The sequence below is a fragment of the Sus scrofa genome, chromosome 13 (genome assembly GCF_000003025.6).
Source record: "Sus scrofa isolate TJ Tabasco breed Duroc chromosome 13, Sscrofa11.1, whole genome shotgun sequence".
In the NCBI taxonomy this organism is placed as follows: Eukaryota; Metazoa; Chordata; class Mammalia; order Artiodactyla; family Suidae; genus Sus; species Sus scrofa.
Genome location: NC_010455.5, coordinates 18,283,199 through 18,298,562, shown reverse-complemented (window position 1 = coordinate 18,298,562; position 15,364 = coordinate 18,283,199). Strand labels below are relative to the sequence as shown.

Below are 15,364 nucleotides of genomic sequence, written 5' to 3'. Positions count from 1 at the left end.
TTCAGGTCAGGTGTAGATGCTGCTGCATTTTCTCCATCACAATGCAGAGGCTGTTTATGTAGCCAGGGCTGCTGAAGTGGGACGTCCCTGTTCTGTTCTGTTTACTCAATGTGAAAACCAACGTGTAACCAAGCTAACAGAATTCTGCCTCATTTGTCTTGTGTGTGCCACCAGGGCAAACACCAGGCATTTCAATAACCTCACCCAGACCCTCAGTAATCACTGCAGGCTACTGATTCCACACAAATATTTGTTTTGGAGGTCTCTCTCTATGGGGGACACGGAGCTAAACTAAGCTTCTTTTGTTTGCAGAGATGGAGTGTAACAATCTGGAAAAGACAGAGCACTCCCATCATTCATTTCTGGCAGCTATACAAATAAAGGCACAACGGGGATGGTTCTCCCAAGGTCCGACTGGACACCCTTCCTTCTACTTCTTTTTCCCTCTGCTGCCTCCAACAACACATCAAATGTAATTAAGAAGAATATCCGTGGCTGATAGCCTACTGGGGAAAAGTACATTCACGTGGTCTCAAAATAGGTCCCTATAGACTTGTTACAAGCGAAGGGGGCCCTGTTTTACAAATTTGGCAGATACCCCTGTAACAAAGTGACCACACTTAGCAAAGCTGCTCTGGGAACACTAGTTACCAAGAGCCTCCCGATGTGATCTGATCAGAAACATAGAACCACCTACATGGCATTCTTGCTGAACCTCATCGTGAGGAAACAGGCAAGCCAGGCTATGGAACATTCCAGAAGAAAACGGCCTGAACTCCTAAAATGTCAGTGTCCTAAAACAGGAAAAGACTGAGCATATTCCTAGTCTAAAGGTGACTAGAGAGACATGGAAACCAACCAAATGCAATTTGTTGATCCTGACCAATCGCTGAACAGAAGGTGGAGAGAAAGGACATCATTGGGATCTATCAGGACATAAAAGGAAATTTTTTAAGGGGAGGGATAATTTAAGAGGATAGGATTAACATACACATACTACTAGACAGAGAACAGATAACAAGGACCTACTGTACAGCACAGAGAACTCTACTCAATATTTTGTAATAACCTACATGGGGAAAAAGAATGGATATAGGTACATGTACAACTAATTCAATTTGCTGTGCACCTGAAACTAACACAACACTGTAAGTCAAAAAATTAAATTATCCATATAGCTTATTCAAAAAATATTTGCAAATCGAATCCAACAATATATAAAAAGAACAATCAATCAAGACTGATTGATTGTTCAGTCTTGGGGAAAAAAGGACACTTTGGGAATGTGACTATGAGCTGAATTAGCTATATAGTACTGAACTGATGCTAAATTTCCTCAGTGTAACAAAGGGATTGCAATTACCTATGAGTATCTTTGGGCGTTCCCTTGTGTTACAATGACTAAGGATCTGGTGTCTGGTTGCTGCTGTGGTGTAGGTTTGATACCTGGCCTGGAAACTTCCAAATGCCACAGATGTGGCAAAAACAAACAAACAAACAAAAAACAAACCAAAAAAAGTATTTTTGATCCTGGGAGGTACATATTAAAGTATTTAGGGAATTCCTATCTTCAATGTCATAGTGATTGAACAAAAATAAAGTACACACCCATCCACAGGGAGATACAGTCAGTGTGGCAAAATGTTAATTGGAAAACTGAAATGCAATCTACAAAATTTACACGGGTCTGAATTACTTTTTCAGTTTTCTTACAGATCTGAAATTTTTCAAAATTACAGTTGGGGGGGTGGAGAGAAAGCTAAGTATAGATCTGTTGCTATCAACATGTAATCAAGCCAGAATGCTTCAGAAATGTACCACACAGCAGGAAAAAAAGGCATGAAGAATCAAGTATTATTTTCTGCCTCAAACCTGTTAATAAGTAAACAGAGTTACTCCAAGTGTTTGCAAGCACGAACGATTTTTTTTTTTTTAAACCCCTAAATCCAATCATGTTTTGACTCTGTCACATTAAGGATGAGCTGAAATCAGAAGTTTTGTGAGTTCCTGCCTTATAGTCCAGGGCCTGTTTCCCTATAGCTGCTCCCTATTGCCAGAGAAGGAGAGAAGCACCCTGGATCCTTTCAGGATTCTTGGTCTTTTAGGAGTGACCCAAATTGAGTGAGGGAAGAAGGGTGAGGATACATCCCCCCCCCCAATCCCTGCAGGATTAATTTATTCAAAAAGGAGAACAGAAACATATTCAACATGCAAAAGTCTTGTGAAGAAAAAGAAGGAAAATTACAGAATATGCCAAAGGCCAAGGAAGACTGCCCTTTGGAAGATGTACCATGGGAGGCAGAAAGAAATCCTCAACCTTCTGAAGAAGATGTAAGCCAGGAAGCTGAAGGAAACCTTGGCGCAGGGCTGACTCAGCCTAGCCAGGGATATAAAGAGGACACTCGGGTTAGGCTTTTGGACCCTGAAGAAATGATAAGAGGAGTGGATGAGTTGGAATGGCTTAGGGAAGAGGTAAGAAGAGTAAGAAACAAGTTTGTGAAGATGCATTGGAAGCAAGACATTCACACAGACGCTCTTATCCTGTGTGCTTTAGGCCTTGAAATTTTTTTTTTTTTTTGGTTCGATATTAAAATCTGGGCCCTGCTGTTAGAAAAAAAAAAAATTGTGAGTTCCCTAGTGGCTCCATGGGTTAAGGATCCAGTGTTGTCACTGTAGTGGCTCAAGACGCTTCTGTGGTGCAGGTTTGACCCCTGGCCTGAGAACTTCCGCATGCCACGGGGCAGCCAAAAATTTTTTTTGTTGTTGTTGTTGCTATTTCTTGGGCCGCTCCCGAAGCATATGGAGGTTCCCAGGCTAGGGGTCGAAGCGGAGCTGCAGCCACCGCCCTACGCCAGAGCCACAGCAACGCGGGATCCAAGCCGCGTCTGCAACCTACACCACAGCTCACGGCAACGCCGGATCGTTAACCCACTGAGCAAGGCCAGGGACCGAACCCGCAACCTCATGGTTCCTAGTCGGATTCGTTAACCACTGCGCCACGACGGGAACTCCCAAAAAAATTTTTTGATGCAACAGAGTTCTCAAAAATCCTATAACTATCTCATGGATATAATAATGGGCAAGAAGACTTAGATATGTATTAAATGAATCTCAAGCAAAGATTAATCTTTGTACCATGTTAACACAACTGCTCTCAGGAGAATACAGAAAAATCTTTCCAGGAAAGACCTCCACTTCCCAGCAAGCAGTGACTATCGGCCACCTAGAATAAGACAACTAAGATTTTTCTTTTAAAAACCTTACTTATTTACAACTTAAAGTTATTTACTTTGGATTCTGGACCTGCGCAATCTGGACATTCAGTTGAGAGTTCACATAATAGTAAATTGTGTAAAAGAACAATTTGCTGAAAAAAGGGGAAAGCTGCACAGTTGGGCACGTGGTTGTTTGTAAGTGTTGGGGCAGAAAGAGAGGTAATTAATTAGTTTAATAGGGCCTCTTGGGGAGTTCCCTGGTGGCCTGACAGTTAAGGATCCCACATTGTCTCTGCGATGGCTTGCATCATTGCTGTGGGTGGCAAGGGTTTGATCTCCAGCCTGGAAACTTCTGTATGCCGCGGGCTCAGCCTAATAATAATAATAATAATAATAATAATAATAATAATAATAACAACAATAAGGCCACTTAGATAATAAAACTTGAAAACAGGTCCTTCTTCAAAGACAAGTTTCTACACCAAATGCCCTGGTTCCTTTGTTCAAATTTAGCAAGTCCATCTCTTTATGTCTAAGATCTCAAAAGACATTGAAGTTACAAGCAAAACTTGATGTATGTGCACGTACACGCCTATGAGGTGAGGAACTTTAGACTGATTTCCTTAGTTCTCAACAGACCCCTGACTGCCTCAAAACAGTAAGAGCCAATGCCTTCTGAGATCTCTGGGCTTGGGAACTTCAGGCATCCACAAGTGTACTTTTACATTCAGAAGGGCCTCTGATTCCTTATCTTCTGTTTCCAGCTCTCTCACCAATGTCCTGGCTTGCCTTTTGGAAGCTTTGTTTCATCTTTTCCTCCCTTAGCCCAGGAAATCTTTGCTCTCAGACTTAAAAACTAACCAAAAGGAGAAGTGGTCCTAAGGTAACAGAAAGATCCTGTCAAAGGCACTTGGCACCATCAACTGAACAGCAAACCAAAGCACACGATTCCATTTTGTACTTTTCCACCGCTATTTGTTCCAAGTGGAGAATTAACTTGAAAGTAGTTATTTTTATCTTTTATATGTTATTTTATTATACAGGATGATTTCTCCTTTATATAAGAAGTCAAACCTGGAAGTCTAGATTCTGAATATAGACCTTGCTACTCTTTTTAATGATTTTTTATTTTATTTTTTTATTTTATTTTATTTTTTTTTAATTTTTTTTTTTTGTCTTTTTGCTATTTCTTGGGCCGCTCCCGCGGCATATGGAGGTTCCCAGGCTAGGGGTTGAATCGGAACTGTAGCCACCGGCCTACGCCAGAGCCACAGCAACGCGGGATCCGAGCCGCGTTTGCAACCTACACCACAGCTCACGGCAACGCCAGATCCTTAACCCACTGAGCAAGGGCAGGGATCAAACTCACGCCCTCATGGTTCCTAGTCGGATTCGTTAACCACTGCGCCACGACAGGAACTCCTCTTTTTAATGATTTTTTAAGTTGAAATATAGCTTACAATGTTGTGTTACTTTCAAGCATATAGCAAAGTGACGCAGGTATACATATATATATATATTCTTTTTCAGATTCTTTTCCATGATAGGATATAAGAAGATATTGAATACAGCTCCCTGTGTCCTTGTTGTTTAACATGCTATGTTATTCTTATTTAGGGAAAAAAAAATTAGGAATTAGTGACCACTCTTAATTCCACCAAAAGGAATATGAGTATATTTCCGTAATAAAATTTTCAGCACCAGAAGGAATATTAATGGCTACAGAGTACCAGCTTTTCATTTTACAAATAAAAGTACCCTGACTTATCCAATGTCACAGAGATAGCTGGTCATGAACGCAAAACTTGGAAACTCTTAAGCCAGTTCAATTTTCTCTGGAACACCACTTCTCTACATTAATGACTTCTGAAAAAAAATTTTTTTCCTCCTTAGTTTTTTTTTTTTTTTTGTCTTTTGTCTTTTTGTTGTTGTTGTTGCTATTTCTTGGGCCACTCCTGCGGCATATGGAGGTTCCCAGGCTAGGGGTCGAATCGGAGCTGTAGCCACTGGCCTACGCCAGAGCCACAGCAACGCAGGATCCAAGCCGCGTCTGCAACCTACACCACAGCTCACGGCAACGCCGGATCGTTAACCCACTGAGCAAGGGCAGGGACCGAACCCGCAACCTCATGGTTCCTAGTTGGATTCGTTAACCACTGCGCCACGACGGAAACTCCATCTTCCTTAGTTTTTATACTATTAATAGCAAGAACTGCTGGCTGGAACCAAAAATTTGGAACCACAATTTCTTGGAAAATTGTGTGAGCTGATAAGCAACTCTCGGTACAAAGTCATCACCGCACCTGGAGAAGCAATGCCACAGCTCCCCTGGGTCCAAGTGGGCACAAGGGGCCCCCACCCCAGATGTGTCTCCTCGCTGACCCTCTTCCCCGACCTTCACTGTCCCTTGACCATTTTCTCCATTCAACTGGCAGGTGGGAAAAAGAGGTGTGAACCTTTTGTTCTGATATGGAATCATCTGTGGAAATAGCATGTTCTTAAACAGAAATTTATATTTGGCTATTGAAAATGTCCCAAGTTGCTTTTTATCCCTGTGGCTGTGAAACTACACTTTTTTCTTTTTTTTTTTCCAGCCATATCTTTGGCATGTGGAGGTTCCCAGGCTAGGGGTTGAATTGGAGCTGCAGCCACCGGCCTACACCACAGCTACAGCAATGCAGGATCTGAGCTGCATCTGCACTGCAGCTTTCAGCAATGCCAGATCCTTCACCCACTGAGCAAGGCCAGGGATCAAACCCGTGTGCTCACAGACAATATGTCAGGTTCTTAACCCGCTATGCCACAATGGCAACTCCTCAAAGTACACTTTTTAAAAAGTTAAACCCTCAACTCTCATATAAATATACCGGAGCACATGCGAAAGCCTTTATCACATTGATGAAGGAATCAGCAGGATGACAAAGCTGGCTCAAATGAGGGCACCCAAGTGGAGGGAAAAAACCTGTGGAGAAGATAAATGCTGGAATTGATTAGAAACTCCAATACCAAACTAGTTAATGTACTACAGGGCATAAAGCTTTACCCTTTAGTCCTTTTCTACCTGGGAGAAATCATGTTTTAATTGGACAAAAATCATTTGCAACTTATTAATATCAGCCTGCTTTCATAGGCCCTATGAAAGATACATTATTTTTTATATTTTCAAATGGTTGAAAAGAATCAAAAGAAAAGTATTTTATGACACCTGAACATTATATGAAATTCAAATGTCAATGCCCAAAAGTAAAGTTTTATTGGAACACAGTTGAATGATTTTTTTTTTTTTTTGGTCTTTTTGTCTTTTTAGGGCATGTGGAGGCTTCCAGGCAACTAGGGGTCCAATCAGAGCTGTAGCCACTGGCCTATGCCACAGCCACAGCAATGCCAGATCTGAGCCACATCTGCGACCTATACCACAGCTCACAGCAACGCCAGATTCCCAATCCACTGAGCAAGGCCAGGGACTGAACCCACATCCTCATGGATGCCAGTCAGGTTCTCTAACCACTCCAGTTGAATGCATTTGTTCATGTGTTGTTTACAGCTGCGTTCACAATACAACAGAGTTTAGTAATTACCATAGAGACCAGAGAGCCTGCAAAGGCTAAAATATTTACTAGAATATTGGATGATCTTTGGTAGGCTTGCTAGACAACGTTTCAGCAGCATACTGAAAAGGCACCTAGTAATCACTTTTTGCCTTATTTTTTTTTTTTTTTTTTTTTTTTTGGTCTTTTTGTCTTTGTTGTTGTTGTTGCTATTTCTTGGGCCGCTCCCGCGCCATATGGAGGTTCCCAGGCCAGGGGTTGAATCGGAGGTATAGCCATCGGCCTACGCCAGAGCCACAGCAATGCGGGATCCGAGCCGCGTCTGCAACCTACACCACAGCTCACGGCAACGCCGGATTGTTAACCCAGTGAGCAAGGGCAGGGACCGAACCTGCAACCTCATGGTTCCTAGTCGGATTCGTTAACCACTGCGCCACGACGGGAACTCCTGCCTTATTTTTAAGATTTGGATAAGTTTCCTTTAAGATTGTCTGCCTTTCAACCAGTTTATGAGGTTTCTCCCCTTGAGTCAATGACTCCTGTAGTAGAAAAACCTATCCCTAGTCTAAGAACAGCCAAGCTATGTAGAATCCTGGCATTCCTATGGTTCAACCAAAGTACTCCAACTTGTTTACAAAATTCAGGGTAACCTAAGCCAGTATTTTCATTGATTTAAACCAATGCTCCCTTTGGAAATCTTCTCCAAAAAAGAGTAGAAAGAAGAGACACTTACCTTTGGAAATGGTGCCCTGACACTCTCTGACCCCATACTCTATGTCGAGGACCAAGGACTATTCTCCACGTAAATACCCCAGACTCTCTGAGTGAACCCAAGATGGCCAGGTGATGAGGGGCTGGCTGACAGGGAAGAGCAAATGTGACATAAAAATCAGGATTGTTCTCATTTTATAAGCAGAAGCTGATATAAGGAAAGTTCCTAGCTAGGGTTTCCCTAGAAACAGACCAAGATTTCTGGGGGGAAAAAATTAAGAGAAGGAAAGATTTCAAAAGGCAAAAAGTCACGTGTCTAGTGCATGTCTCATAGTCTAGATCTTCCAATAGTCAAAGTTTTTAGTTCGAAGATGATCGAGATTTTTTGTGGGGATTCTATGAACAAGGAGCACTGCCAATGACCAAGACCATGCTGGGGAACATAAACCAGACCTCTTTACCTTCACCCTGGGCTTCCTCAGCATCTTTGACTTTTACAATGTTATTCTTATCCAGGACTCCTTCATAAATACACACTTCAAGTGTATAAATTAGTACCCGAACCATTCCCCCTAAATTCTTCCCACACACAGATCTTATTTTCCTACACACAGGCTTAATTTTAAACCATCAAAGCCCCCCGAGTTTCAAGAACCTTTTTTTCTCCTTAACTACCACAAGCTGGTAATTAAATGTTCCTCCAGACAAGGCTGGTGAACAATAGAAGAAATTGTTCTTTCACCATCACCATTTTGCACAAGACGCTGTAATGACACTACTGTATTGCAGATGGATACAGCAGCCTGGAGCGTCCACCCTGGGAACAGACAGGGCTGGGTGAGGTCACCCTTTATTCCACAAAGGGAGTCTTAGTCACCAAGGTTGCTTCATAGAAGAGAATGGCCTGGTTAAAAGTTCAAATTCAGACAGTGTCCATTCAAGGTGAGTAAGTGGTATGATCCCCCTTCAAAAGCAGACGGCAACTGAGGGGGAGGGATAAATTAGGAGTCTGGGATTAACAGATACACCCTACAATATATAAAATAGATAACCAACAAGGACCTACTGCATAGCAGAGGGAACTCTACCCAATATCCTATAATACCCTATATGGGAAAAGAATCTGAAAAAGAATGGAAATATGTACATGTATAACTGAATCACTTTGCTGTACACCTGAAACACAACATTGTAAATCAACTACATTCCAATGTAAAATTTTTTAAAAAGAGTAAAAAAAAAGTAGAGAACGATTTTCCTAAAATCACCTAAAATCACTTTTTACACTAGCTCATAATTGGGGGGGGGTGGTAATCTTTGCCCAGTGGCTGGAACCCAAATCTTCCAGAAAAACAACCATTTTTTGAGAGCAAACACATGGGGGATGAGTTGAAAAGGCACCCTCATGAGGCTATTAAAATAATGAAAACCTGGACAGAAGTTGGGCTGCTCTGCTGCCCTCTACTGGCAGGGTCAAGGATCAACAACACACAAAGCGCCCAAGTGGGCACACACCCCTCTGTTCCTCTGTGGCTGAGTCATGTCCTACTCCTCCTGAGAAAAACCTGGGTGAGAAAAGCAGGGGCTTCAACCCATGGAACCTCAAATCCAGTAGGAACACCTGAAGCAGCACAGCTCATTTTGCAACTACAGAGCCCTCAGAGTGAAGCAACCCTGCAGTCCCAGGAGGTCTTCAAAAAAACGAAAAATAGAACTACCATGTGATCCAGCATTCCCACTCTTCAGCATATATCTGGAGAAAACCGTAGTTCAAAAAGATGCAGGCACCCCAATATTCACTGCAGCCCCATTTAAAATAGCCAAGACATGGAAGCAACCTAAGTGTCCACTGACAGAGGAATGGATATATATATATATATATATATATATATACACACACACACACAATGGTATATATATACAATGGAATATTACTCAGCCATAAAAAGAATGAAATAATGTCATTTGCAGCAACATGGATGGACCTAGAGATGATTATACTAAGTGAACTAAGTCAGACAAAGACAAACATCATATGATATCACTTATATGTGGAATCTAAAGAAATGATACAAATGAACTTATTTACAAAACAGAAACAGACTCGCAGACTTTGAAAACAAACCGGTGATCACTAAAGGGGGAAGGTTCAGGGAAGGGAAGGATTGGGAGCTTGGGACCAGCACAGGCACACTATGGTATATGGAATGGAGGGTCAATGGGAACTGTATAGCACAGGGAACTCTACCCAATATTCTGTGATAACTTACATGGGAACGGATATGTGCATGTGTATAACTGAATCACTTTGCTGTACAGCAGAAAGCAAAACACTGTAAATCAATTATACTTCAATAGAATTTTAAAAAACCATGCTCCAGGAGAATATGTGATCTTGCTAGTAATAGGCAGTAATCAGGGCCAGAATGAGAACATGTTGCCATCTCAAGGAAGTGGCAATGGGAAACCCGATTCTCACAAAGGGAAACAGGTTCCAACTGAGCAGGGCTGAATAAAAACACATGAGAATATGTATGCACAGCCCATCTTTCCTTCAACTACATCACTGGGCCCCCACTCACTGCAGATACACTGCTGATGAGGGAGACAACCCCGCTCCCAGGGGCTAAAGAGTGAGGGAGAGCCAGACAAGTGAACCAGCAATTCCAGTGTAAGCCTGTGGCCATGTGAAGAGAAGAGTCCTAATCCATTCTAAAGCACCGAGGAGGGGCACTGGACCCAGACCCAGGCAGTGGGGAGATCTCTGATGACTTCCTGAAGGAAATGACACCTGAGAGAAACCAAAAGGATACTGGCCAGGTCAGGTCGGAAAGAAACCCATCCCAGGCAAATGGAACAGTGTGTGTGGAAAAAGCAGGGAGGAGAGAGCACAGGGCTCTCTAGAAGCTGGAGGGCCAGTGGAGCTGGAGCATGGATAGGGTTCAGGGGTATATAACCACCAGGTAACAGACAAGGCTGGGAAGGAAGGCAGCTCCTGGCCACAGGGAGCCTGGTAGGTCACAGGGGTCTGGATGGTACCTGCAGGCCACAAGGACCTGTAGAGGAGCTTTGGGGAGAGGAGGCAGGAGCAGGTCTGGGTTTGGACTTCCTCCATCACTTGAGGCTCCAAGGAGGTTCCTCAAAGAGCAGTCATCATTCCAGGCACCAAGAAATTTAAGGTGTAACAAAGAAAAAAATAATTTTTGAAGCAATTCATAGAAAAGAGGGTACTATATGATTTCAGAGATGATACAAAATTGATATATCTATACTAACTAGCATATATCACTCAGTTGTGGTAATTGTTACTATAACTTAATGCCAGCTACAAAGGTAGGGATTCTATCTCTCTTCTCGGCTACTTCCTTACTTCTTTTTTTTTTTTTTTTTCTTTTTTTTTCGTCTTTTTGCTATTTCTTGGGCCGCTCCCGCGGCATATGGAGGTTCCCAGGCTGGGGTCCAATCGGAGCTGTAGCCACCGGCCTACACCAGAGCCACAGCAACGCGGGATCTGAGCCGTGTCTGCAACCTACACCACAGCTCATGGCAACGCCAGATCCTTAACCCACTGAGCAAGGGCAGGGACCGAACCCGCAACCTCATGGTTCCTAGTCGGATTCGTTAACCACTGCGCCACGACGGGAACTCCTACTTCCTTATTTCTGAGGTCAATGCCTGGACCTGAAGAGATGCTCAAATCCTTGCTGAATAAATTACTGTTCACTTTACAGAAACAGTTTTCTTTTTCTTTTTTTTTTAAAGAATAGATGCAATACCTTTATTTACTGTTTGCAAGAGCACACGGGAGACAATGAAGAAAACAAATGGAGGAGTCTGCTCTCAGGGAGCTTGTCTGCTGCCACACTTTCTATATAGGTTCTCTTCCTACTCTTTTCTATAGCCTTATGAGGGAGGCATTGCTCCCATTTTGCGGAGTTCCCGTCATGGCGCAGTGGTTAACGAATCCGACTAGGAACCATGAGGTTGCGGGTTAGGTCCCTGCCCTAGCTCAGTGGGTTAAGGATCTGGTGTTGCTGTGAGCTGTGGTGTAGGTCGCAGACGCGGCTCGGATCCCGTGTTGCTGTGGCTCTGGCATAGCCTGGCGGCTACAGCTCCGATTAGACCCCTAGCCTGGGAAACTCCATATGCCGTGGGAGCGGCCCAAGAAATGGCAAAAAGACAAAAAAAAAAGACAAAAAAAAAAAAACCCAACTAGCATCCATGAAGATGCAGGTTTGATCCCCCGGCCTTGATCAGTGGGTTAACGATCCGGCACTGCCCCAAGCTGCTGCATAGGTCGCAGATGCAGCTCAGATCCTGCATGGCTGTGGTGTAGGCCAGAAGCTGCAGTTCCAGTTGGACCCCTAGCCAGGGAACTTCCACATGCCAAAGTGCAGCCCTCTTAAGAAAAAAAAAGATTCCAAAAAAAAAGAAATTTGACCAAAGCTTGTAACAGTAAGTGGCAAAACTGGAATTCAAAACCATACCTGTCCAGGAGTTCCCATCGTGGCGCAGTGGTTAACGAATCCGACTAGGAACCATGAGGTTGCGGGTTCGATCCCTGCCCTTGCTCAGTGGGTTAACAATCCGGCGTTGCCGTGAGCTGTGGTGTAGGTTGCAGACTCGGCTTGGATCCCGGGTTGCTGTGGTTCTGGTGTAGGCCGGTGGCTACAGTTCCGATTGGACCCCTAGCCTGGGAACCTCCATATGCCGCGGGAGCGGCCCAAGAAATGGCAAAAAGACAAAAAAAAAAAAAAAACCATACCTGTCCAGAAGTTCCCTGGTGGCTTAGCGAGTTAAGGATCCAGCACTGTCACTACAGTGGCCAGGATCGCTGCTGTAGCACAGGTTCAATCCCTGGCCCAGGAACTTCCATACATCACAGGCACAGAGAAAAAAAGCAACAACTAGAACTTTCTGACTCTGGACACCCACCTGACTCCAGGCCATGTGACAACTACATGACCTGTGACACCACAAAGCAGCTGGAGGACACCAGCAGGAGGAAACGACTTGGGGGTGCGTGGTGCAAAGCTGAATCCGGGAAAGTTTCTCAGTGGAGGTGGCATTTGGAAGCCTCAAAGGATGGTGAAAATTTTGGAAGTGAGGAGGAAGGGCATTCCTGGTGGGAGGGAACAGGGAGAGGAAAGGCCTAAAAGTGGACAAAGTGTAGGACACTTTGCCAGTCAGGAAAAAGCAGGCAAGGCTGAGTTTCACTGAGCTCCATGTCTGAGTTGAGTAGACTTTGAAACAGATGCAGTGCTAGCCTATTAGGAAACACGAGGCATTGCTCACCTATGGAACCGCCAGAATCCAAAGGTTTCATAACGCCATTGCTGAGGCAGTGGGGAAACAGGCCTCTCAATCACTGCTGACAGGACTGCCAAAGGGCACAGCCTTCATGGAGGGGAGATGTGGCAACAGCCACCAAAATGAGAGGTATTTACCCTGATCCAGCAACCACACTTCAGGGGATCTACCCCACAGATACCCTGTACAGGGAAGCACGACCATGAATAAACATTCTCACGCACTGAGCACAGCTCACCAGCAGCAGAGTGGAAGCCAGGGCCTGACAAGAGGAGCCTCACTGAATCCACCACAGCGCCTCTACCCAGGAATGCCAAACAGCTGCCCAGGCATGTGGGCCAGGGGTCGCTGGGTTGTCCATACATAGAAAAATGAAAATAGACAAACATATCTCAGGAAAGAGGAGCTGTGTCTAGAGATTGTTACTTTTAAGTTTAAAAGAGGTGGGAAATAAAGATATTCGCTTCTAAAAAAATAAAATTCATACCAAATAATAATCAACAAATTAAATGGAAGGGGAAAAAATTAAAAAGATACTTGCTTCTATCTGCCTAAAGAAGTAGTTCTCAACTTTGAAACAACTTTGCCCCCAGAGGCACTAGATAATACCTGGAGACGTTTCTGATTGTTACAAAGCAAGTGTGAGCTTCTGGCATCTAGTGTGCATGCACGGGATAGTCTCCCCCACCCCAGCAAGAACCACCCAGTCCCAGATGTCAACAGCGCTGAGGCTGAGACAACTTGGCCTAAAGAAACAACAGAAGGGGAGCTCCCTGGTAGTCCACCCAGTTAAGGATCCAGTGTTGTCACTGTTATGTCACGGGTTCAATCCCTGGCCCGGGAACTTTTGCATGCCACGTGCATAGGGCCCCTCCCAAAAAAAAAGAAAGAGGAGTTCTTGTCGTGGCTCAGCGGTTGATGAATCCGTCTAGGAACCATGAGGTTTCGGGTTTGATCCCTGACTTCACTCAGTGGGTTAAGGACCCAGAGTTGCTGTGAGCTGTGGTGTGGGTCGCAGACGCGGCTCGGATCCCACGTTGCTGTGGCTGTGGCGTAGGCCAGTGGCTACAGCTCCAATTCGACCCTTAGCCTGGGAACCTCCATATGCCATGGGTGCAGCCATAGAAAGAAAAAAGGAAAAAAAGACAAAAAGACAAAGTTTCCAGATTCATTCACTTCCTGGATCCAGCCATGAGCAGCCCTAGGGAGACCACCATTCATCCCTGTATGACAGCTTGCCAGAACTGGCACCCTCCCTGTTTCACTTCCAGCTATGTGGCTTTCGATAAGTCACTTAAGTTTTCTCAGTTTCTTCATCTGATTAAGCGAAATGCCTAATGATTTGTCCATAAGTGAGTTAAAACAAATATGCATCTCCACCCAAATTCATTTCTGCCTCTCACCTCCCATTTACCCCGTGGACTGCCAGCAGAGAATCAAAAAGGAGTTCACATTGTGGCTCAGTGGAGACGAATCTGACTAGTATGATGAACATGAGGATACATGTTCAATCCCTGGCCTCGATCAGTGGGTTAAGGATATGGTGCTGCTGTGAGCTGTGGTGTAGGTCGAAGACGCAGCCTGGATCCTATGTTGCTGTGGCTGTGATGTAGGCTGGTGGCTGCAGCTCCAATTCAATTCCTAGCCTGGGAACCTCCATATGCCTTGAGTGCAGCTCTAAAAAGACAAATAGTAATAATAATAATAAATAAATATTTTTAAGAAGAAAATCAACATCATATTCCAGGCCTCCTTAGCCTTTTCAGAACTTCTCAGTCTTGAATAGCATATGGGGCCTCTTTAAAGTGAAAATAATTCTTACAACAACCCTCAGGGATGGCTAAATCATGTAATGTCAGCATGAACAAGAACTAAATGCACATCTTATACTGATAATTTCTCCACATTGAATAAGCCAAACCAAATTTGCAATTAAATAGAACACAAAACCACAAATCCAATAAACTTCAAATCAACAACACTAGTTATTTTTCAGAAGCAAGATTTTATGAAACTAGACATTCTTTGCAACTCAGATATGGTACTGACAGCAGTATGTCAATTCTTTTGTGTTTACCATGTCATGTCATCTGCTGTATCCCGGGTGACAATACAATTCTCCAGTCACTTAACTCCAGCTGCTGCAAGCCCCTTAACAAACTTTGGCATCACTTGGCCTCACTTGGTTTAACCAGACTCTTATATAGTCAGTCTGCTTGCTCTTTTGTCATAAGCCCTTGATGTATGACTACAGCTCAGTGCCAAACACAATCACAAGGGTCTGCCCTGAAGATGCCTGGCAGCCCTTGGGCAAACTTAGACCATCCAGAACTTGTTCAGAAAGTTATACAATTTTTTTTGTACATTTCTGAAAATGCAAACACTGGCTCCAGCCTAAGAAATCCTGCCATATTAGATCAGAACTAAACTCCATATTCTAGCATCAAAGTCCTCTAAATTTGGCCTCAGACTATCCTGTTTCACATACTAACACATTTTAGAAGCAGCTTAAGTTACACATACCTTATATTTACCCACATATGATTGGAATTATAATTATTTTGAATGAATTTATTTGCA

The 15,364-nt window shown here is 43.7% G+C and overlaps 1 protein-coding gene and 1 pseudogene across 1 annotated transcript in view; one reads left to right on the top strand and one right to left on the bottom strand.

The window, feature by feature from the left end:
• The window catches only part of CMTM8 (CKLF like MARVEL transmembrane domain containing 8), a 107,008-nt gene that overhangs the window by 51,824 nt on the left and 39,820 nt on the right, over positions 1-15,364 (bottom strand). The gene's annotated exons all lie outside the window — the stretch shown is intronic.
• LOC100624759 lies at positions 2,150-2,722 on the top strand (annotated as a pseudogene).